Consider the following 22,287-nt stretch of genomic DNA (forward strand, 5'->3'; position numbering starts at 1 on the left):
ATGATGATGAGGCATTATCTTATGTCGATGACATCTATCTCACAGATGATGACCTGGAGACTCACTTAAAAAGAGTGAACACCATAATACTAGGGTTCGCATCAGAGGGTTACAAATTCAACTTTAAAAAGTCACGAATTGCCCATCTAACTGTCCTATTTTTAGGATTTGAGTTATCAAGTGAAGGCAAGAGCCTTGCAGACAACTTCCTAGAGAAGTGTGCAGTACTCCAAGCTCCAAATACGCTGAAGAATTTACAATCAATACTAGGTTTCCTGAATTTCGGAAGAACATACATTCTAAATTATGCGGAGAGGGTTAAACCTCTCTATGAATTAATAAAACCTGATTTCAAACCAACCAATTGGACTCAAAAACACACAGAAATTTTAAGATCATTGCAAACAGACATGTTAACTAAAACAAAATTGCAAACTCGCGAAAACGTACGCAACCTTGTAATCCGAGTCATCCCAGGAAGATGCGGATTCACGTACCTGACCTCTAATGAGGGAGAAACGGTACCAATAGCTTACAAATCTCATTTGTACACACAAGCTGAAATGAAATTCAGTTCAACTGAAAAAATCCTAATTGCGGTTCAAACTGCTGTAGCAAAAGAAAGAACTCAAGCCCAAGGCAGGAAGATAACTGTTTTAACAGCAGAATCAGCCCTTGAGGCATTAACAAGCCCACGCAATTTAAATGCTGTGACATTAGATCCAAAATGGATACAGTGGGAAAATTATCTTGCTGCAGAAGACGTGAAATATTATTTTGACCCGAAAATGAAAAAAATTGAAGATCTAGAATATGAAGAAGAATATCCTCTGTCAATCGAAATTCTGCCTCTCCAACAATACTTGTGTAATCTACATGGACAGATTTGCACAACATTACGATGTAGAGGAAACATCCTACAACGCAGCGTGGGCGATTGTTAAAGGTCGCTGGCGCTTTGGTAAATTCAGGCCAATAGTCACTAAAACTGAATCACTTAGAAACTGATCAAGTGAACGAGCTGAAATAAGATCTTTAAAGATGGCGCTTGAAAATGCTGATCGCGAATTCCCCACACTGATAGTGTGCAATTTGCATTACTGCGTCAGGTCTTACAACAATGACATGCAGACATGGATCAAAAACGGTTACAAAGATGACACAGGTGCCACAATAAAGCATAAAAAGCTCTGAGAACAGGTAGTTCTTTTGCAGAAAGAACTACGAAAGACTCACGTGATACATACACTGAGTCATCGACGTGATGGCGTTCACGTTGCAGGGGTAACAGAGCCACAGCGGAAGCGGTTCCACCGGCTTCCGTAGCCACAAAAAAGCGTTCTAAAAAACACATAGACGGAGAAACCATGCTGGCGGTAAAAGCCTCATTAAAAGGCGATTATGCAGCATTACCTCTGAACTATCCACTCAGTAATACATACATAATTGATGCAAACTCCGTTCCTTTTGCTCAAATCCCTGGAGTGGGGGATAGAGTAATTCCAAACACGAACAGGAGAGTCTTCTTGATTGCAGACGCACACATGGGATTGGGTCTAAGGCACCAAGAGATCTTGAAATCTCGAAAAAATTATAATCAGAATACTGGTGGCCGGGAATGAGCGTGCAAATTTACAAATTTGCAATGGATTGTCCAGACTGCATTAGAGATCGCAGTTGTGAACCGGACCAGACAATTGCCAGGACTCCTTTATTATAAAGCATCAGGCTATCTATGCGCAGAAATCCAGCCGGAGAAATGCGTACCCATAAGATTTAAGACTAGATTCACTTGAAAATGTAGACACCAGCGCTCAGGTGACGCAAGAACTGTTATAAAAGATTTTTGAGTCTATATCAGCACATACGCCATTGGCATGCTACATTCTGACCAGGGTCCTGCGTTTAGCTCTCGGGCTTACAAGGAGGCCATGGCCAGCATGGGCCTTGCATTGCAGTACTCTTCTCCCTTCCATCCTGAGGGAAATGTGGTAGTGGAAAGAAAAAACCGAGACATAAAGCAATCTATAACGGCGAGGGTATTAGGTTCGGGTGATGGGTGGGTCAAACATTTAACAAGTGTCCAACGTAGTCTTAACAATCTGCCAAGAAATTCTCTAAAAGGTCTCACTCAGTACGAACTATTGTTTGGTACTAGAATGCACATTCAGGATCTAGATAGTCACACTTCAGTGGTAGAAGAAAAACCCTTTGATATCAAAGACCGTTTGGCTGTTTTACAGGACTTAAATGAAACAAGAAGAAGTCTGAGTAATATAAAGTTAAAGCCAACGACCACTGAAGAAAAACCACCTGTCCCAGCAAGACCTGTCTGGATTCCAAAGATTGGGGATCTAGTCAGAGAGAAGATCACGGTGAAGAAGGAATTTGGGCCTTCTTACAGAAAATCAGTACCTGTCTTAGCTGTCAGCGGAACAAGATCAGTTGCACTACCGCCCCTTGCTGGTAAAAAGGAGAACCGAGTTGTGTCCATCGACCTGGTAAAACAACAATCGTGTGGGCAATAATAAGTAGTAGGCCCAGTGGACTCCCAAGAAATAGCAGAATACCAAAGTTTGCTACAATCCAAGAGGTTCAAACTGAGAGACTAATTACATTTGATAAACCCGCAGTGAACAAAAAAGGACTATGCAATAAAGCCATGGAACTTGTGCCTCTGGAAACAAAAATTGCAACAGTTCGTCAAGAAACACCAGTCTACAATGATGTAGCCTCAGACTATGCCAATGAAACAAAGAAAAATGCAAAAGCAAATGAAAATCCGGAAGCAATTCCACCAGTTGACAGAACTGCATCTAGCTACTTCATCAATTTCGATGACTTTTCTGATGATCCAAGTGAGCATGAAGAAACGCCAGCAACAAAAACTTTCAAAGAAAAATTGACTGAACTTTTTCACCAACAAAAAGAAACATATCTGATTTCAACCATGGATTGAATTTTGGATTGTGTTAGGTATACTTTTCCTCCTGCTTTGGCTCATCATGGTTCTATGTTTGGGAAAATTCATTGATGGAAAATATAGTACAATGGACAGAGCGAGTCAGAACATCAACTTGGTCCTAAAGCCTCACACATCCTCTCACATCGAGAAAAGAGAACTGTCATCAGTGAACATCACAGCCAATCCAATACCCGGTGGGGTAGCATGGGGCAAAACGGATTATGAAATCTATGGCCTGATTGAGCTCTTGAAATATCCACATCAGTTCAAGGTTTCATTAAGTGACTTTGTGACACCAAGTACTTTCTCTGATGATTGGGACTTTGAAAACATTAATAATATGATGTCAGATTTAGTAATGTCAGCCAAATTTACAGAACATGATTACATACAGGGTTCATCGAATTATGAAGACTTATACTGTTATAATCATTTGGTGATCACTATTTGCATAAAACTGCTCAGCCTAGAAATGTTTTAACTTATAATCAATGGGAACAATGTCCAACTCCGCCAAAAGGCAGCTCGAAAACATTTTATGAGAAATTCCAGTACTTCTCAGGGTTTAACAACAGTGATCCAGAAACGTTTTATTTCAAAATGTTAAATAAGACAGGAATGAAAACAATGTTGACAAATACTAAATTGATTTATTCTGAAAAATGTTATGACAAAATGTCTACATTTGGTTTTGAATTTTGGAAAAACAACATTGAAACAAAAACCATCTGGGGTACCAAAGTTTGGCAGGTACAAGGTCTATAAGCATTATTTAGAGCCTGCATGATCCCAGAACAAATAATATTTTTGAATGACACCATTCAACAGACTACTTGTCTTGGCCTAGCTAAGATAAAAGACTTAAATAAACCGTCTATTCCGAAGCCCATAACTGATAGTAATAGCACTACAGATGTGGAGATAGACGTATCCCATATTTTACACCAAAGAGAACAAATCCTGATTGGAATAAATGGTTGATCTGGCCCACAGATACAAATAACTGTCAAGATAGATTCCTGAACAAAACACAGGGGTTCAAACTGACCAGGCCAGACCCAAGATACTCCCAGAGACAACATCCAGGGATAGTTACAACATACAGTGTAGGGAAACTATGCCTTGAGTGGCTACAGAAATCCACACTGGCTGAAATTAAGCAACACTTGACTTTACTTAAAGACGGTGCTGACTTGCGTGATTTCATACTGGGACCACGCAAACAGCGCCAAAAACGTTTCATAGCGGCCGGCATATACGCTGCATACAACGAAGCTTGGAAAGCAATGCAAATTAAAACAGCAGAAAAAATACGAGAAATTGATCGTATTAATTTGGAAAAATCACTTTCTGTAGTGGACAATGGGTTAACGACTCTGTCCTCCAGAATATATTCACTGGACAGCATTGTATCATCTGCTATTGATATAATAGAGCAGGACTTGCTAATGTTACAACATGGTCAGTCCCAATTGCGTTCTATTGTACAGCTTGGCTGGACGTTGCAAAATCTGCGTTCAGGCTACGTACCATGGCGTTTAATCAACACAACGTCATTATTCGGTATCTTTAACCTTACTGATAAACAAATCAGTTTGGCACAAAATGGGGCAGACTATACGTTTCTGAGCGTTGAAAACCTTGAGAGATTACCATTGACAATGTCAGAAAGACCTGTCATTGAATGGATAATACACGGAACAATTACAATTCCGATAACAACTTTCCAGTTTAAATACTGCCAAGAGTATATACCAGCAGGCCAGTATAAAAAGTTGGGTAAAGGATACATCAAATCAACCTGGGATTTACCTTACACACACAAATGTTATAGTGAAGGGAAAAAGGAGGTATTCCTTAGTGGTAACAATTGTAAAAAATCACTAAGCGGTACACTTCTGTGTCAAGGTATTAACTTACATGGAGCCTGTGAAGGGTCCTCAAATAACCTTTCATGTCACCTGCATGGCACTCCTGCAACACAGATAGAGCCATTTTTCAGACAGCTATCCAACGGCAGCTGCGTTCTAATAAGTAACCACAGCTGTTATGGAATGGTGCCAGGAAAACCCTATCTCGTAACCGTTACTTCCAGGGTCATTTGCTGTATGCAAGTTTTGTATCCACACAGCAATCCAGACATGGAGGCTGCTTTATGGCCTTCTTTGAATATTTATTCTATTTGAATTGATACTTTAAGCAGAATGAAGTCTTTTCTTTTCCAGACAACTGTGCCTTTAACGTCATCCAAAGAAACGTATGATCTGCAAGTTGCAAGGACAGCAGCAGAGATACATTCCCTTTTATCGACAAATTGCCCCGTGCATTTCATAGAAATGTTAAGTCAAAACTTAAACATGTCTGATACCAGTGGCATCGCACATGTATTTAAGACATTTTTTTCGGGACTGTTAGCACCCTTTGAAACAGTTCTGGGCATCTTCCCGAATTTTGTCCATTCGATATTTGGCGGCCTGCCTCTTATTTTGGGACTCGTAGCAGGAATTTTATTTTGGATCCTTCTGCTCCGATACGGCAAGCCAAGCCACAGACAAGACTCCAGCTACAATGGAAGAAACGATCCTAGCAATACGCTACCGAGACAAAATCACTAAAGTCCTCAGATTAGCCCGGCTAAGAGATCTGAGTGCAACCTGGTTTTTTTCATTCAGACCAATCTGGCAAGATTGCATCTTACCTGTGCTTCGATGCCTGCTATGCGGAGAAGAATGCGTGTTGGACGTCTGTCTTACACTACCATCAGCAGTACCAATGGATATCGATACTTTGCTAGGTCCTGTAACGACTCATGCATCGTGTTGTCCCAAGCGGCTACCTATTCTGATGACGGCATTCGTTGAGACTTCACCACTAAGAGTAGGTGGCGGTGAGGTACGAGAGGAAAGCAGCACCAAACAGGTACAACCTTCTGTGAGCATTGCTGATCCTGACATCGATGATAGCAATCATTCTCACATATGCACAGTTTCTTTGTTTCACCTGATGCTGTTGACCAATTTTTTGCGAGTCTGTCTGATATGATGTTCTCTCCAGTCAACGAGAATAACTTTTAAAAACAATGAGCACACAGCGTTCCCTGAACTCTGAATTCGGCCTTCAGTTTTGATAAACAAAGCTACTGAAAACATGTGGAACTATTTTTTGCCCTCAAAGCGAAATTATTTTTTTTCACTTCCAACATATTTACCCTTTTTCAGGCACATGGTACTCTGCTTAAAGTCTATTCTTAGAGAACAGAGCTTCTATTTTAGGAACTCTAGAGACAATATTTTACCTCAGCCTCTAGCACATGTACAGCATTTTTGTATAAATATGTGATGGAATGGTCTCGACCTTCTTTTCTGTATTCAGAGCCATTTCATGTGTAATTTTCGCAATTTATTCAGCTGATATATATATGCATTTAACTGAATGATGACACTGCTTGAAAAGCGTACAGTACCAATACTCATTTTCGTGTATTTACCATATACCATTTCAAATGCGAAATATGTATTTTGGCGTGGGTTGGAAAACACACATGCATCGTATATGTTTACTATTGCTTAGTTTTAGTAATGATGGACATTAATCCGTGGAGTGGGTGTTGTGTTTCTATCTAGGACCCTAATTCGATATTCCCGATTTATGCCCTTATTTGGTTATAATAAACGATATCCTTAGAAAGGCATAAGAATCATATCCATATTTAGTAATAGCCCATGCAGTCCAAATACGGCAAGGCTACTCCCCTTAGACTCCTAGAAAGTACAACGCGTTCTTTAAACAAACCAAGCCTCCAGCAGCCCGGGAAATCCCCCCTGCTTTTGTTTTGATTTGAACAAGAACTCCTGGAGTCCAGAAAGAACTGTTAGTTCTTAGTGACGTCTTATGTCCAACCTTACGTCAAACCCGGCACCTTTCAGGTATAAATAAACCAACAGTTGCCTTAAGCAAACACACGGTGGTTTGGAGCAGAGCGGCTATCTACTTGCCCGAGAGCCCAGCTGATGCGAGAGCCCACGGAAGCCGCCCCTCCATTTTGACGCACTGAGAGAGACGCTGTCTTTTCTCCTGCCGAGAAAATCCAGCTCCGGTGTTTCCAGTCACCCTTGCGGGTTGCTGGGATATCGAGTCCTGAGAGAGAGATACAAGACCTCCTACATTCTATTACCCAGGTACGGAGCTGACTAAACCCTTAAGAGAATTCTTGATTCAGATTCTTGGCAAAAACCAACTTAACTTAAACTGCAACTTACTTACTACTTCCCACGTATTAGGCTTGGGTCAGGTACACCGGGGTAGGCGTATTTAGAAGCACCAGTTGAGTACGTTAGTCAATGTTTTTATGTATGTATATATTTGATCTATTTTAAAGTATCATATGGCTAAGAAACCATATCAATGCTTTTACAGTATTATTTCATAATACTACTTTTACTGTACGCACTTTACTTTATGATAAGTATTGCAATAGTGGCAACTCATTTCTCTTGCATGAGAAAGAAGACTGCTGAATAAAATAACACCTTTTATTGAAAACGCCTGTCTCTCTATTTCTCTGCACTCTGGTGAAACTAAGTATGCACGAATGACTGAGTGAAATAACTGTCTATTATTTTCACACGACTCTAGAGATACAATCTTTATTCTGAGGGAGCAAAGTTGTCATGTTTATATGGTTGTCAGAAGCTAATCCCTTCATGTCTAAATCCGGAGAGTTAACTCTTTCCTGAACATTCGAGAAAGTTTCTAGTGACCTCTGAGCTAGCTGGCAAAACTAATTAAGTCTAATATAGTCAGTAGAGACCTAGTCAATCTCAGTCCTACGTCTACACTGCTGTTTATATTATTCCAATGTGCAGAGCTTATTGGGAATATAGGAACTACACTACAGTCCTTCTAGTTTTGGTGGGGATCCACTTGAATATCCTGAGAAGCATGCGGAGGGTGTTGAAGCAGGAGTAGGAGACAGCGTTGACCTGTTTTGTCATGGAAAGTGTGGAGTCGAGGATGACTCCTAGGTTCTGTGCGTGGTCGGTGGGTGTAGGGGGTGCTCCTAGTGCCATCGGCCACCAGGAGTCATCTCAGGCAAAGGGGGTGGACCCGAGGATGAGGACCTTCATCTTGTCCGTGTTCAGCTTAAGTCGGCTGTTCCTCATCCAGTCGGTGACGGCCTTCATTCCTTTGTGGAGGTTGGTTTTGGCGGTGTGGGGGTCCTTGGTGAGGCAGTGGATCAGCTGGGTGTCGTCGGCGTAGGAGATTATGTTTAGGTCGTGCCGTCGGGCGACGTGGGGGAGCGGTGCTAAGTAGACGTTGAACAAAATTGGGCTGAGGGATGAGCCTTGGGGTATGCCGCAGATGATCTTGGTGGCTTCGGAGCGTAAGCGTGGGAGGCGGACACTCTGGGTTCTCCCGGAGAGGAAGGAGGTGGTCCAGTCCAGGGCCTTCTCTTGGATTCCGGCGTCGTGGAGGCGTGCTCCTAGTGTGCGGTGGCAGACTGTGTCGAAAGCTGCTGACCGGTTCAGGAGGATGAGGGCCGCTGTTTCTTTGTTGTCAAGCAGGATCCTGATGTCGTCGGTGGTGGCGAGGAGGGCCGTTTAGTTGCTGTGGTTGCTGCGGAACCTGGACTGGGATGGGTCCAGGATGTTGTTCTCTTCGAGGAAGCTGGTCAGTTATTTGTTGACGGCCTTTTCGATGACCTTTGCAGGGAATGGGAGCAGGGAGATGGGTCAGAGGTTCTTGAGGTCCTTGGGGTCCGCCTTGGGTTTCTTTAGTAAGGCGTTGATCTCTGTGTGCTTCCAGCTCTCTGGGAAGGTGGCCGTCTCGAAGGAGATGTTGATGGTTTTCCAGAGGTGGGGTGCGATGGTGCTACTGGCTTTGTTGAAGTTGTGGTGTGGGCAGGGGTCTTCCGGGGATCCGGAGTGGACGGTGTTCATGATCTTGATGGTGTCATCGTCGTTGATGGTGGTCCAGGCGAGCAGGTGGTTGGTACGGGTGGTGGTTGTGGGATCGGGGGTGTCGGCGGTTGCCGAGGTGGTGATGGCATCGAAGCTGTCGTGGATGACTGCAATCTTGCGATGAAAGAAGGTGGCCAGCGAGTTGCACAGGTATTGTGACGGTGGGATGTCGTTGGTGTTGGAGCTGGGGTTGGAGAGTTCCTCCACGATGCTGAAGAGCTCTTTGCTGTTGTGTGCATTGTTGTTTATGCAGTCTCTGAAGGCGGTCCTTTTGGTGGATCTGATGAGTTGGCGTGTCGGCGGGTGGCGCTCCTGTGGGCTGTGTAACTTTCTGGTGTTCTTTCGCGGGTCCAGTTTTTTCTAGTTTTCAGCAGGTTCGCTTGGAGGCCTGGAGGTCTTCGGTGAACCAGCTGGCTCTCTTGATGGTGTGGGTGTTGGGGGGCTTCTTAAGCGGGCCGAGGGTGTAGGTGCAGTCATTGATCCATTGTCTGAGGCTGCAGGCTGCAGTGTCAGGGTCGGTTCGGTCTGCGGGTGGGCTCTGGGCGAGGTCGGCAGTTAGCTGGTCCTCGGTGATCTTGCCCCAGCTGCGGCGAGGCATCTGCTGGGTGTGGTGGTGTGTGGTGGGTTTCCCGAAGGTGAAATGGATGCAGCGGTGGTCGGTCCAGTGGAGTTTGGTGGTGCGGTTGAAGAAGACGTGGGTGCTTGCAGAGAAGATGGGGTCAAGCGTGTGGCTGGCGGAGTGAGTGGGTGTTGTGACAAGTTGTCTGAGTCTGAGGTTGTCGATCAGGGTGGAGGAGTTGGCGTCGTTGTTCTCGAGGTGAAAGTTCAGGTCCCCGAGGAGGATGTAGTCCGTGGAGGCGAGGGCGTGTGTGCTGATGAAGTCAGCGACGGAGTCGCTGAACTGCAGTCTGGGTCCAGGGAGGGTCTGTAGATGAGGGTGCCTCTGAGGGTGGTGTTGGGGTTGGTGTGGATCTGGAAGTGCAGGTGTTTGGCGGTGCTGAGGGTGTCGTCAGCGTCTATCGAGATTTTGAGAGGGTTTCTGTGGACAATGGCAATTCCTCCTTCTATGATCCAGGGCATGGGTCGACCTCAGTCTGCATAGATGCACAGTGACTACAAGCATAGGAAGCATGTGCTCTCACAAGTGAATGCATCTCAGATTCTCTTCTTATGCTGAACCCGCATGTCTTTCTCTGCCAGACCTTCAACTATTATCTTCCTGTAAATTTCATTAAGCTTCACCTGCATCTCTTATTCTCAATCAATCAATCAATCATTCATGACATTTGTATAGCGCGCTACTCACCCGGAAGGGTCTCAAGGCGCTGGGGGAGAGGGGTCCTTTACTGCTTGAACAGCCAGGTCTTGAGTTGCTTCCTGAAGGAGAGATGGTCCTGGGTTAGCCGAAGGTGGATGGGGAGAGAGTTCCATGTCTTGGCTGCCAGGCAGGAGAAGGATCTTCCACCGGCGGTGGCCCTGCAGATGCGTGGAACGGCGGCGAGGGCGAGACTGGTCGACCATAGCTGTCGGGTGGGCGTGTAGAAGGTCAGGCGGTTGTTGAGGTACTTGGGGCCCAGGTCGTGGAGAGCCTTGTGTGCGTGGGTGCGGAGTCTGAACGTGATCCTCTTGCTGACGAGGAGCCAGTGCAGGTCTCTCAGGTGGCCGGAGATGCGGCTGTGTCGGGGGATGTCCAGGACGATGCGTGCGGAGGCGTTCTGGATGCGTTGGAGTCTTTCCTGAAGTTTGGCTGTGGTTCTGGCGTAGAGGGTGTTTCCGTAGTCCAGTCGGCTGGCGACAAGTGCCTGGGTGACCGTTTTCCTAGTTTCGGTGGGGATCCATCTGAAGATCTTACGGAGCATGCGCAGGGTGTTGAAGCATGATGATGAGACGGCGTTGACTTGTCTGGTCATCGCGAGGGATGGAGTCCTGGATGAACCCCAGGTTACATGCGTGGTCCGTAGGTTTGGGAGTGGTGCCAAGGGCAGGGGGCCACCAGGAGTCGTCCGAGGCAGAGGGCGATGATCCCAGGATGAGGACTTCCGTCTTGTCTGAGTTCAGTTTCAGGCGGCTGTTCTTCATCCATTCGGCGAGGTCTTTCATCCCTTCGTGTAGGCTGGTCCTGGCGGTGGCTGGGTCGTTGGTGAGGGAGAGGATCAGTTGGGTGTCGTCAGCATAGGAGATGATGTTGAGGTTGTGTTGGCGAGCGATGGCAGCGAGGGGGCTCATGTAGACATTGAAGAGGGTGGGGCTGAGCGATGATCCCTGTGGTACGCCGCAGATGACTTCGGTGGCCTCGGATCTGAACGGGGGGAGGCGGACTCTCTGGGTTCTTCCGGTGAGGAACGAGGTGATCCACTCCAGTGCCTTCTCTCAGATTCCGATGTTGCTGAGGCGTTGCACTAGGGTGTGATGGCACACAGTGTCGAACGCTGCGGAGAGGTCCAGGAGGATGAGGGCAGCTGTTTCCCCATTGTCGAGGAGGTATCTGATGTTGTCAGCGGCTGCGATGAGGGCGGTCTCGGTGCTGTGGTTGGCTCGGAAGCCGGATTGCGAGTGGTCGAGGGATCCGTTCGTCTCGAGGAAGGCGGCAAGCTGTCTGTTGACGGTGTTCTCGATGACTTTGGCAGGGAGGAGCGAGATGGGGCGGAAGTTCTTGAGGTCGGTGGGGTCCGTTGTTGGTTTCTTCAGGAGTGCGTTGAGCTCGGCGTGCTTCCAGCATTCTGGGAAGGTGGCGGTGTTGAAGGAGGCGTTGATGATGTCCCCGAGTTGGGGTGCGATGATGGAGTCGGCCTTGTTGAAGACGTGGTGGGGGCAAGGGTCGGTTGGGGATCCGGAGTGGATGGTGTTCATCGTGCCGATGGTGTCTTCAGTGCTGACCGGGGTCCATGCGCACAGGGTGGCGGTAGGTGGCGAGGGTTCGGCAGTTGGGTGCGTGGTTGTTGCACCGAAGCTGTTGTGTATTTCAGCGATCTTGCGGTGGAAGAACGAGGCGAGTGAGTCACAGAGGTCTTGCGAGGGAGTGATGTCGTTGTTTCCGGCGCTGGGTTTGGAGAGCTCTTTGACGATGCTGAAGAGTTCCTTGCTGTTGTGGGCGTTGTTGTCCAGTTGTTCTTTGAATGCTGTCTTCTTGGTGGTGCGGATCAGCTGGTGGTGTTTGCGGGTGGCGTGCTTGAGGGCTGTCATGTTGCCTGTGGTCTGGTCACTGCGCCAGGCTTTCTCGAGGGTGCGGCAGTTCTTCTTGGAGTTCTTAAGTTCGTCGGTGAACCAAGAGGTTTTCTTGCTGTTATGTCTGCTGGGAGGGGTCTTCAGTGGTGCGAGATTGTCTGTGCAGTTGGTGATCCACTGTGTGAGGTTGCTGGCTGCTTCGTTGGGGTCCGTTGTGCTGGCGGGAGGGTTCTGGCTGAGGGAGGTGGTGAGCTGGTCGGTGGTGATCTTGTTCCAGTTCCTGCGGGGAACATGTTGCGGGTGGTGGTTCTTTTGAAGCTGAAGTGGACGCAGTTGTGGTCAGTCCAGTGCAGTCCGGTGGAGTGGCTGAAAGAGATGTACTTACTGGAGGAGAAGACTGGGTCCAGCATGTGGCCGGCATAGTGGGTGGGGGTGTTCACCAGTTGCTTGAGACCGAGGTTGGCGAGGTTGTCCAGCAGGGTGGTGGTGTTGCTGTCCTTGTTGTTCTCCAGGTGGAAGTTGAGGTCCCCTAGGAGGATGTAGTCAGTGGAGGGGAGGGCGTGCGGGCTGATGAAGTCTGCGATGTCTTCGCTGAATTGTGTGTGTGGTCCCGGAGGTCTGTAGATGAGGGTGCCTCTGAGTGTGGTCTTGGGGTCGGTGTCTATCTTGAAGTGGAGGTGTTCGGCGGTGTTGAAGGTGTAGTCGGAGATGGTTGTGATGTGGATGGTGTCCTTGTGTATGATGGCGATGCCTCCTCCAGTCTGGTTGACGCGGTCCTTCCGGGTGATCTTGTATCCGTCCGGGATGGCGATGTCGGGCACTGAGGAGGTGTTCATCCAGGTTTCCCTGAGGAAGGCGACGTCTGGTGCTGTTGTGTCGAGCAGGTTCCAGAGTTCGACTGCGTGTCTGTGGGCGGAGCGGGTGTTGAGCAGGATGCACTTGAGGTGGTTGCTGCTGGTGCTTGGCTTGGCGGGTGCGGTGCAGGTTTGGAGACAGGTGAATTTGCAGGCTTGGCAGGTGAAGGGGCCGTGGGTGCGCCTCGGGGTGGCTTGGTAGCAGGCGGGGGTTCGGCCAGCATTGAGTGCGTTGAGGGTGGTGGCGGCGTAGGTCCGTCGTGTGGCCTGGTGTCGGTGGGGGCCAGGGGTCCTGGTGCTGGGCGCGGTCCTAGCGCGGACGGGCGCAGACGGGCTTGCCTTTGGCACGCCTTCGGCGTACAATCGGCGCACCTGCTGCGCGTGAACGCTGTGCGTACGTGCGGATTCTGCCATAAGTGGAGAGTGGGGGGCGGAGGGAGGGAGGGAGGAGCAGCTGGGAGGTGGGAGCGGGGTGGCGAATGGGAGAGGGGAGAGGGAACAGAAGGAGAGGGGGCAGGGACGCGGGGGAGCAGCGGCAGGAGGCGGGGTGGAACAGCGGGGAAAGGCGGCCAAAGCGCTAGATACAGAGGACTAAATCAGGGGCACAGCAGAAGTGCAAAAAACAAAATCAGGGGGCTAAAAACAGAGGACAAAATCAGTGGCACAGCAGAAGTACACAAAACAAATAATCAGGGGCACAGCGGGAAAAGGCGGCAAATACGTGCGGGCGGCGGCAGCAGGGGGACCGGGTGACCTAAGGAGGAGCCACACGGCGGGTTGAGCGACCGGCACTGACGAGGTCAGGCTAGGTCACAGCTCCCCGTCGCCTAGCCACTGCCTTAAATCCCCAGTGGGAGGGAGGAGCAGCTGGGAGGTGGGAGCGGGGTGGCGAATGGGAGAGGGGAGAGGGAACAGAAGGAGAGGGGGCGGGGCCGCGGGGAGCAGCGGCAGGGAGCGGGGTGGAACAGTGGGGAAAGGCGCCGAAGCGCTAGATACAGAGGACGAAATCAGGGGCACAGCAGAAGTACAAAAAAAAAAACAGGGGGCTAAAAACAGAGGACAAAATCAGGGGCACACAGAAGTACAAAAAACAAATAATCAGGGGCACAGCGGGAAAATGCGGCAAAGACGAGCGGGCGGCGGTAGCAGGGGGACCGGGTGACCTAAGGAGAAGCCACGAGGCAGGTTGAGCGACCGGCACTGACGAGGTCAGGCTAGGTCACAGCTCCCGTCGCCTGGCCACTGCCTTAAATGCCCAGTGGGAGGGAGGAGCAGCTGGGAGGTGGGAGTGGGGTGGCGAATGGGAGAGGGGAGAGGGAACAGAAGCAGAGGGGGCGGGCCGCGGGGAAGCAGCGGCAGGGAGCGGGGTGGAACAGCAGTGAAAGGCGGCCGAAGCGCTAGATACAGAGGACGAAATCAGGGGCACAGCAGAAGTACAAAAAACAAATAATCAGCGGCACAGTGGGAAAAGGGAGCAAATACGAGCGGGCGGTGGCAGCAGGGGGACCGGGTGACCTAAGGAGGAGCCACGCGGCGGGTTGAGCGACCGGCACTGACGAGGTCAGGCTAGGTCACAGCTCCCCGTCGCCCGGCCACTGCCTTAAATGCCCAGTGGGAGGGAGGAGCAGCTGGGAGGTGGGAGCGGGGTGGCGAATGGGAGAGGGGAGAGGGAACAGAAGGAGAGGGGGCGGGGCCGCGGGGGAGCAGCGGCAGGGAGCGGTGTGGAACAGCGGTGAAAGGCGGCCAAAGCGCTAGATACAGAGGACGAAATCAGGGGCACAGCAGAAGTACAAAAAACAAAATCAGGGGGCTAAAAACAGAGGACAAAATCAGGGGCACAGCAGAAGTACAAAAAACAAATAATCAGGGGCACAGCGGGAAAAGGCGGCAAATACGAGCAGGTGGCAGCAGCAGGGGGACCGGGTGACCTAAGGAGGAGCCACGCAGCGGGTTGAGCGACCGGCACTGACGAGGTCAGGCTAGGTCACAGCTCCCCGTCGCCTGGCCACTGCCTTAAATGCCCAGTGGGAGGGAGGAGCAGCTGGGAGGTGGGAGCGGGGTGGCGAATGGGAGAGGGGAGAGGGAACAGAAGGAGAGGGGGCGGGCCACGGGGAAGCAGCGGCAGGGAGCGGGGTGGAACAGCGGGGAAAGGCGGCCGAAGCACTAGATACAGAGGACGAAATCAGGGGCACAGCAGAAGTAAAAAAACAAAATCAGGGGGCTAAAAACAGAGGACAAAATCAGGGGCACAGCAGAAGTAGAAAAAACAAATAATCAGGGGCACAGCGGGAAAAGGCGGCAAATACGAGCGGGGGGCGGCAGCAGGGGGACCGGGTGACCTAAGGAGGAGCCATGCGACAGGTTGAGCGACCGGCACTGACGAGGTCAGTCTAGGTCACTCTGCATCTATCGAAATATTTCAAATGCATCTTCAATTCTGACTTCTCCAAAAGAAGCAGGGAGCACCTTACACACAGGCTGCTCCGTAGGAACTATGGACTTCATTTTTAAATCTTAGGACTGTTATCTTGTAACACAGCCCCAATCCAGCACAAGTGTCACTCTCACTTGTGAGGGACAACGTCCGAATCTGGGATATTATCCGCTGCACCCAGCATAATCCATAAGCTTGCGTTATAACTATTCCCCGACATACCCAGGGAATTTTGAATTGGATTTGAATTTAACAAGTTGAGCCACAACAGTTACAGACTGAGCCTTAAGAAAGTCGTCTACACGACGAAAGACGTGTCGGCTGTCTGCATCTATGCTTCAACTACGTGTCAACAATCTAAGAACTTATTTAATTCTAGGCTCACATTTGGAATGCATTACTTTGTCCATGTTGCTTTCTTTGGTGTATTATTGAAATTAAATGTAAGGGTCAGTTTAAAACTTATTTTGGTGCTGTGCTCTGTATTGTAGTTTTGGTTCAATTCTGATGCACCCATCTCTTTCACCATTTTTTGACACCTCCCATACTGCTGCACCTGCACCTCCTATCCTCTGCACCTCTCCGTACGCTGCACCTGCACCTCCTCTCATCTGCACCTTTCTTTACACTGCACCTTTCACCATTCTCTGACACCTTCCATACTGCTGCACCTGCACCTCCTCTCCTCTGCACCTCTCTTCATGCTGCACCTGTTGCTGCCCCTTTCACCATTCTCTGACACATCCCACACTTCTGCACCTGCACCTCCTATCCTAAGCACCTCTCTTTCTGCTGCACCTGCTGCACCTTTCACCATTCTCTGACTCCTCTTGTATGGCTGCACCTGCACCTCCTATCCTCAGCACCTCTCTTTATGCTGCACCCGCTGCTGCACCTTTCACCATTCTCTGACACCTCCTATACTGCTTTATCTCTGTTTCCACTGCACCTGCACCCCTTATTCTGCTGCATCTCCATCTTTGCCCATCGCATTCTGCAGCTCCTGAAGCTCTCATTCTGCTGAACCACCTGATATACTGCTACATTTGCACTGCATGCCATTCTCCTTGTGCTGTTCATAATGGTGCATCTCATCTATGCGCTATATGACTCATGCACACCTCCATCTAAACGTTAACTTAACGCACATTCACCCACCCAAATAGCCACACGACCACAAACTTGTGAACCAAAGAACTTTCCTTAAAAATACTTTTAGTTATTACCATTTTATGTTTGCTTTGCGAATTGCAAGCGGGCGGGTGGGCAGGGTTGCTCTGCTCTTTGAGCAGGCCAGGGGAGGAGTAGTTTGCCCACTCCTAAGTGCACAACGACTGTTTGGTCGGCCCTCTCGGGTTGCCCAAACCATTTATGCGCAATCTGCCCTTCTCCATGCAGGCTGCATTGCAGCCTGCTTGGAGAACATGCCCACCCCCTGGCTGGGCACAATTCCAACCAATCACAATGCTGCATTACAGCATTGTGATTGGCTTAGGGGAGGGAGCCTGGCTGCCTGCTTCCTGTTCCTGTTGGAGGCAGGGGTGCAGGAGAGCAGGAGCAGAGAAGACGTGGGACCCAGTGGAAAGGTAAGTGTAATATTATGTATTTATTTTTATTTCCCGGCGAGACCCCTTGCAGATCCCCCTCACAACCCCTCACTCCCACCCCCCACATGCGAGTCATGTCAGCCGCTACTGCACAAATGCCACACACAGCCACCTCCCATCTCAGAACTGCCTCTCTGCCTTCCATCATGGACAGAGCTCAACTGCCTTTCGGATAGGATCCACAAATGCCGCACACTTACATACACAGCCACCTCCCATCTGGGAACCACCTCCCTGCCTTTGATTATGTGCGGCGCTCCACTGCCTTTTGGGAAGGGTTTTGAAAACACAGTATGCTTACTTGCAACAATACCCATCACAGAAGGAGAGGCCAAGAACTCAATAGGCATTAACGACTATTTTCACAACCCTGATTGTTATGTTGATGTACAGAGGAGTTAAACATTACATGGGGGTGAAGCCGGAACACATCTGTTTGTCCGTTCCTCTTTCCGTCAGGCACCTTGCCTACCAACGTGAGTCTGTGTGTGATTTGTGACTGCCCATGTGTGTTGTGAATCTGCGTGTGGCTGACAGTGTTGTCTCTGTGAGCCTCACAGTCTTTGTGTGCATAAGTGACGGCATGTCTGGTGGTGGTGGTCCACGCGCACTGATGTATGTAGGTCATGTGCGCATTGACATGATGTATTTCAGCACCTTGAGACCCTCACGGGTGAGTAGCACGCTTCACAATTCCCTATTTAATTGATTGAATTCTAGCAGCCCGTTAGTGGTGCTGTTTTGTGCTGTTTTTTCGTTTTTCATAAATTACAAACTCGATCCAAGGACCTCGGAGCGCTTTACGTGAGTACCACATCACAGAGAGATTTGTCAGATGCTGAGCCGACATCGGACAGAAGCTGGTTCCACGGTTCCAGAGTCAGTTTCTGTCTGTATATTGGTTTGTGTGCGCATTGATGTCTGCAAGCATTTTGCTAAAGATGTGTTTGGATGTCTGTATGTGGGCTGCTATCTTCATATATGTGCACATGTCTGTGATCTATACCAGTTGACTTTGCCGATGCTTGTTAGAAAAGGAACCATAGGTCGCTCTAATGCAGAGTTCTTCAATCTGTGTTGCGCACCTCCATCCTAGGGGGGGCGCGCACTCCACTCTAATTTTCCCTTTTTTCCCTGTGTCGCAAGTCTTCTTAGAAAACTCCGGTATGGTTGGAGGGACGAGGGAGGGCAAATTGATAGGGCACGAAGTGCCCATGCTTTTGTTATGTCGTCCCAGGAGGGGGTTAATTCATAGAGCTGAAATGCTTCCGCTGCAGTGAGGAGGCAGGAAGTCTCCTCTGCTAAAACCCGATATTATAGCAGAGGAGCCTTCTAGCCTCCCACTGCAGCTTTAATGTCTGTCTGTTCCTTTGTTTTCAGTTTAAGCAGTGGAGACATCCTGCCTCCCACTGCAGCTGAAGCATTTCAGCTCTATGAAGTAACCCTCTCCTGGGAGGGTTAGCTCTTCCCAGAAAGGAGACAAGGTTTATTTTAAAGCTACACAGGTAGGTGTGCAAAATGCCAGCCAGCCATGTGTTGTTTAAACAGACTGCAAACTGCTTGTCTTGACACTAAATATGGGTATAAATAAAGAAGCATGTTCCCTTTTATTATCAGCCATAGATTATTCAGGCAGCCCTAGAACACAAGTAAAAGTTATTTCTATTTATATTTGCTGGTCAAAGTATGCACTGACAAGTACAGACAATACAGCTTTAGGTGACTGCCTATTTTTGTACCGCCTGGGTCATCAAAATGATGAGCTGGCAACCCTAATCACAAGACTGGGAGTTTGTTGCAGGATCACCGCAATATTTATTTCCTCCACCCTGATGCCTGGTTACTGCCACATTAGCAATAGTTTAACACATTTCAAACCCTATGCCGCCGTCAATAACATTCTGAGTTACTTCAAGTGTCTGTGAATGCACCTTGCATTCAGACAACTCACTCCTCATTCTCGCCCTTCATTTTCCCTCTCACCCTGCACTCACACCATTCACCCACTTACACTGCACTCTCAGTGATCACTCTGTACTCACAATGCACTTGCGCTGTTCACCCTGTACCTCACCCTGCAATCACACGAGCACACTACTCAACCTGCGCTCATGTGACACTTCACTCAACTGTCCCCCTTATTGCTCAATCTGCAATCTCACTCAAATAAGCCCACACTAACCATACATTCATTCGTCCCACTCTGCACTTGTATCTGCACCCAAATTCATATGGTCACCTCAAGCACTCTGCAGTCACTCCTCTTACCCTACTCGCAAACTGTCGCATGGCTCACCGCACACTCACATGAGCACTCCTGCCACCCACACAGCGCTGAGGGTTAATGTGCCTGCTCCATAGAATGTGTACCATGCAAATCACGGAACTGAGTGTGAGTAAACAATGAGTAGCGCTATAAAAAAATGAAGAGAGATGAGGTGCATCATTGGTGAGTGGTAGTGAGGTAGTTCATGGAGAAGGAGGAAATGTGGGAGGGGGCGCAAAAAAAGACGGTTGCACTGTGTGCAGCAAGTGCTAGGGCCAGTATGGCTGGGAGTGTTAGCCCCCACCCGAAGTTTGGGTCTAGTTGCGTCCCTGTACACCAGTTTGGGCATGTAGTTCTAAATTACAAAAGGACACATTTACATGCACTGCAATCCAGCCTTCCAGGGGGCCCCTTGATAGAAACAGCTCTGTTTTTGCCCTGATGGCCTGGAATAATTCCTAAACAGATTCTTGTAAATACCGTTTTGTTTCATTTCTTTTTAATGTAATTAATGTAAGGAGTCTATAACTATTTGCAGAGAGATGTGTTTGTTTCCTGCATCAACCATAAAAAAGTTTATTTTAGATCCAAGCGGGTCCTCACATGTGAGAAATGGAAGGATATCACAGATATTATTCGCTGTAAAATTAGTGGGCTGCTGCTTTGTTACAACAGTGAAAACTCACATCACTCTCTATGAATATTAGATGTAAACGCTTTTAGAGTTTCAACCATAGTGACTGTGCACCGTTAGTATCATTTAGACTCAAAGCTGTACTGAACAGGGGCCCCCAAAATAGTTTTGGCCCAGGGCACACAAAATCCTTAACATGTCCCTGCCACCACAAAGTCTGTCAGACAACATTGCTCTGAAGTAAAATAGACATTATTCCTTTATTATTAGTTCTCATTTTTCAAAACATAAGCCCGACGAGCCCTTAACCCCAACTGCTTCAGGCAAGCAACTTATTGTTCACTAAGGGATTCTCAATTAGGTGTTCATTCAACGCCCTCTCTGTGGACTTTCAACTTTGTCTTCGGGTCCATAACAGGTTGGTGGGCAATTATCCCATTATAATGCTGCCTAAAACGTTTGTTAATGATTTCTAGAGAAGATTTGTTTCTCGTGTACCATCTCTGAGCTAGGGGGTGCTCGGAAAATCTGAAAACACTGTCTCCCTTAAAGTCCCTGTTTTGGCTGAAAATGTCTGCAGAATATTCAGCTTTGAGGGAAACTGCTATCAAAACTCTCTTGCCTTTCAGCTCGTCCTATTTATGTTAGATTGGGTTCTCAGTACTTGCGGTATTAAAGACTAGGGGGCAGATTTACAAGCACCCTGCGCCACTAGTACATCACTTTTCGTGACGTACTGGTGGTGCAGGGGGCTCCTCCATATTTACAAGGACGGGAAAAGCCACCCTGCGTGACTTTTCCTCTCCTTGTAAATATGGCCCCTTCACACGCAGCACTTTGTGTTGAAGGGTTGTTCCATGGGTGTTGCTGTGGGTGTTCCCACGCAACACCCATGGAACAAGGCATATCCCCAGATTTACGAAGAATCGTAAATCTGAAAATGTGTCTGAATGCTACGCCACCCTAGAGGTGGCGTAGCGAGGCGCAACGAGGAGAAATGTTTTCATTTCTCCTCATTTTTCCCTCTTTCAATGTGTGCTGCATTTTACAGCATGCACTGAAAGACGGAAATGCCTGTAGTGATTGTTTATGTGCAGGAAAGTGCCCCTTCCTGCACAAAAACAATCTCCCCACGATGCAGGCATCCTTGCACCATATTGCAAGGATGCCTATGCCAGCTCATGGCTGCAGTTTTTGCGCCAGCGCGGGGGGAAGTACAGAGATGTGTCATATTCTTGTAAATATGTCACATCCCTGAGCTTCGGAAGTGCTGTAGCGTGGCACAGCCAAAGGGCTTGCGGTGCCACGCTGCGGCACTTCTTTGTAGATCTGCCCCTGGATGTGGAGCACAACCTGAGAATGGCAGTAGCGAAAATCCATCCACAGATTGACCGTCTGTGGTGAAAAATAGGCCCACCCATCACAATTATGTTGGTGGTGTTATCAATCAATGTCATGTGTAAAACAAAGCATCCTAGTGAAAACAATTTGCCCACATTTTATCTAGGAAAATGGTGGTTTGAGCTGTGTAATTAGCCTCTGTCATTTCAGCACACCCACTCACAAACCTGCACTTTACTAAACACTCTTATTGTGTTGAACATTATTTGCTGGATATGGCCCGGGATATGCGCGCGGCAGTCGATTATGTAGTGTACCAGATTCCAGAAAATTCTGTCGGGTGGTGGTGGGGGTGGGGGGCCCAACAGCTAAAAAAATTGAGCTGGGGGAGGCTCAACCAACAAAAGTTTGAAGACCTCTGCTCTAATGGCTGCCAGGTCCAAATGTCTCTTGTCGGCCTGCTTCTCTCCAGATTGGAACTACCATTTGTTTTCACATTTCAAGAGCTGCTGAGGAGCTTGGCTGCAGTTGGCGTTATACCATGTTTCACAAGAGAGATGATAGTGGCCTGGGAGGGAAAGCAGTGCTCAGAATTGGCTATATTCACTTTTGAGATTACACAGGAAAGAGGACGCATGAGATTCTTAAAAATAAGCAGCATATATAACGAGTGGTAGCAAAACTCACCTCCTGCTGGACAAGCACCTCTCTAGCCTCTCAGATCACCAGCCACAGCGAAGAACCCTCTCACAAGAGAGGCCAGGCAGGAGTTTTGGTATAAAAGGCAGTGACAGGGGACCAAAGTCTGAAGCCAGACCTTGGAGGTGATGTCCACATGTGGAAATGTAAACAGTGCGATTCAGAGAAAACAGAGCTAAGTACACAGAAGAGCACAGCCAGGTTCGCTGAAAGTTCATTACAGCTTTTCTATCCTTGATGTATTGATGGGCTTCTCCAGCACTGCACAAAGGATGAGGCACATGTATGTGTATTTCCACATTGCCTTCTTTCTGCCACCCTGCTGATAAGACAATGGGCACTGCCTCATTGGAGTTGTGATA

At 48.4% G+C, this 22,287-nt stretch overlaps 1 protein-coding gene across 1 annotated transcript in view; it reads right to left on the reverse strand.

Moving 5' to 3' along the window:
* Nucleotides 1–22,043, reverse strand: part of LOC144754231 (butyrophilin subfamily 2 member A1-like) — a 471,426-nt gene extending 449,383 nt beyond the window's left edge. The window contains exon 1 of the mRNA XM_078641822.1: nucleotides 21,914–22,043. The gene's annotated coding sequence lies outside the window, so the exon portion shown is untranslated. The remainder of the gene's footprint in view (nucleotides 1–21,913) is intronic.
* Between the last annotated feature and the right edge of the window lie 244 nt (nucleotides 22,044–22,287).

The sequence above is a fragment of the Lissotriton helveticus genome, chromosome 5_1 (genome assembly GCF_964261635.1).
Source record: "Lissotriton helveticus chromosome 5_1, aLisHel1.1, whole genome shotgun sequence".
Taxonomy (NCBI): domain Eukaryota; kingdom Metazoa; phylum Chordata; class Amphibia; order Caudata; family Salamandridae; genus Lissotriton; species Lissotriton helveticus.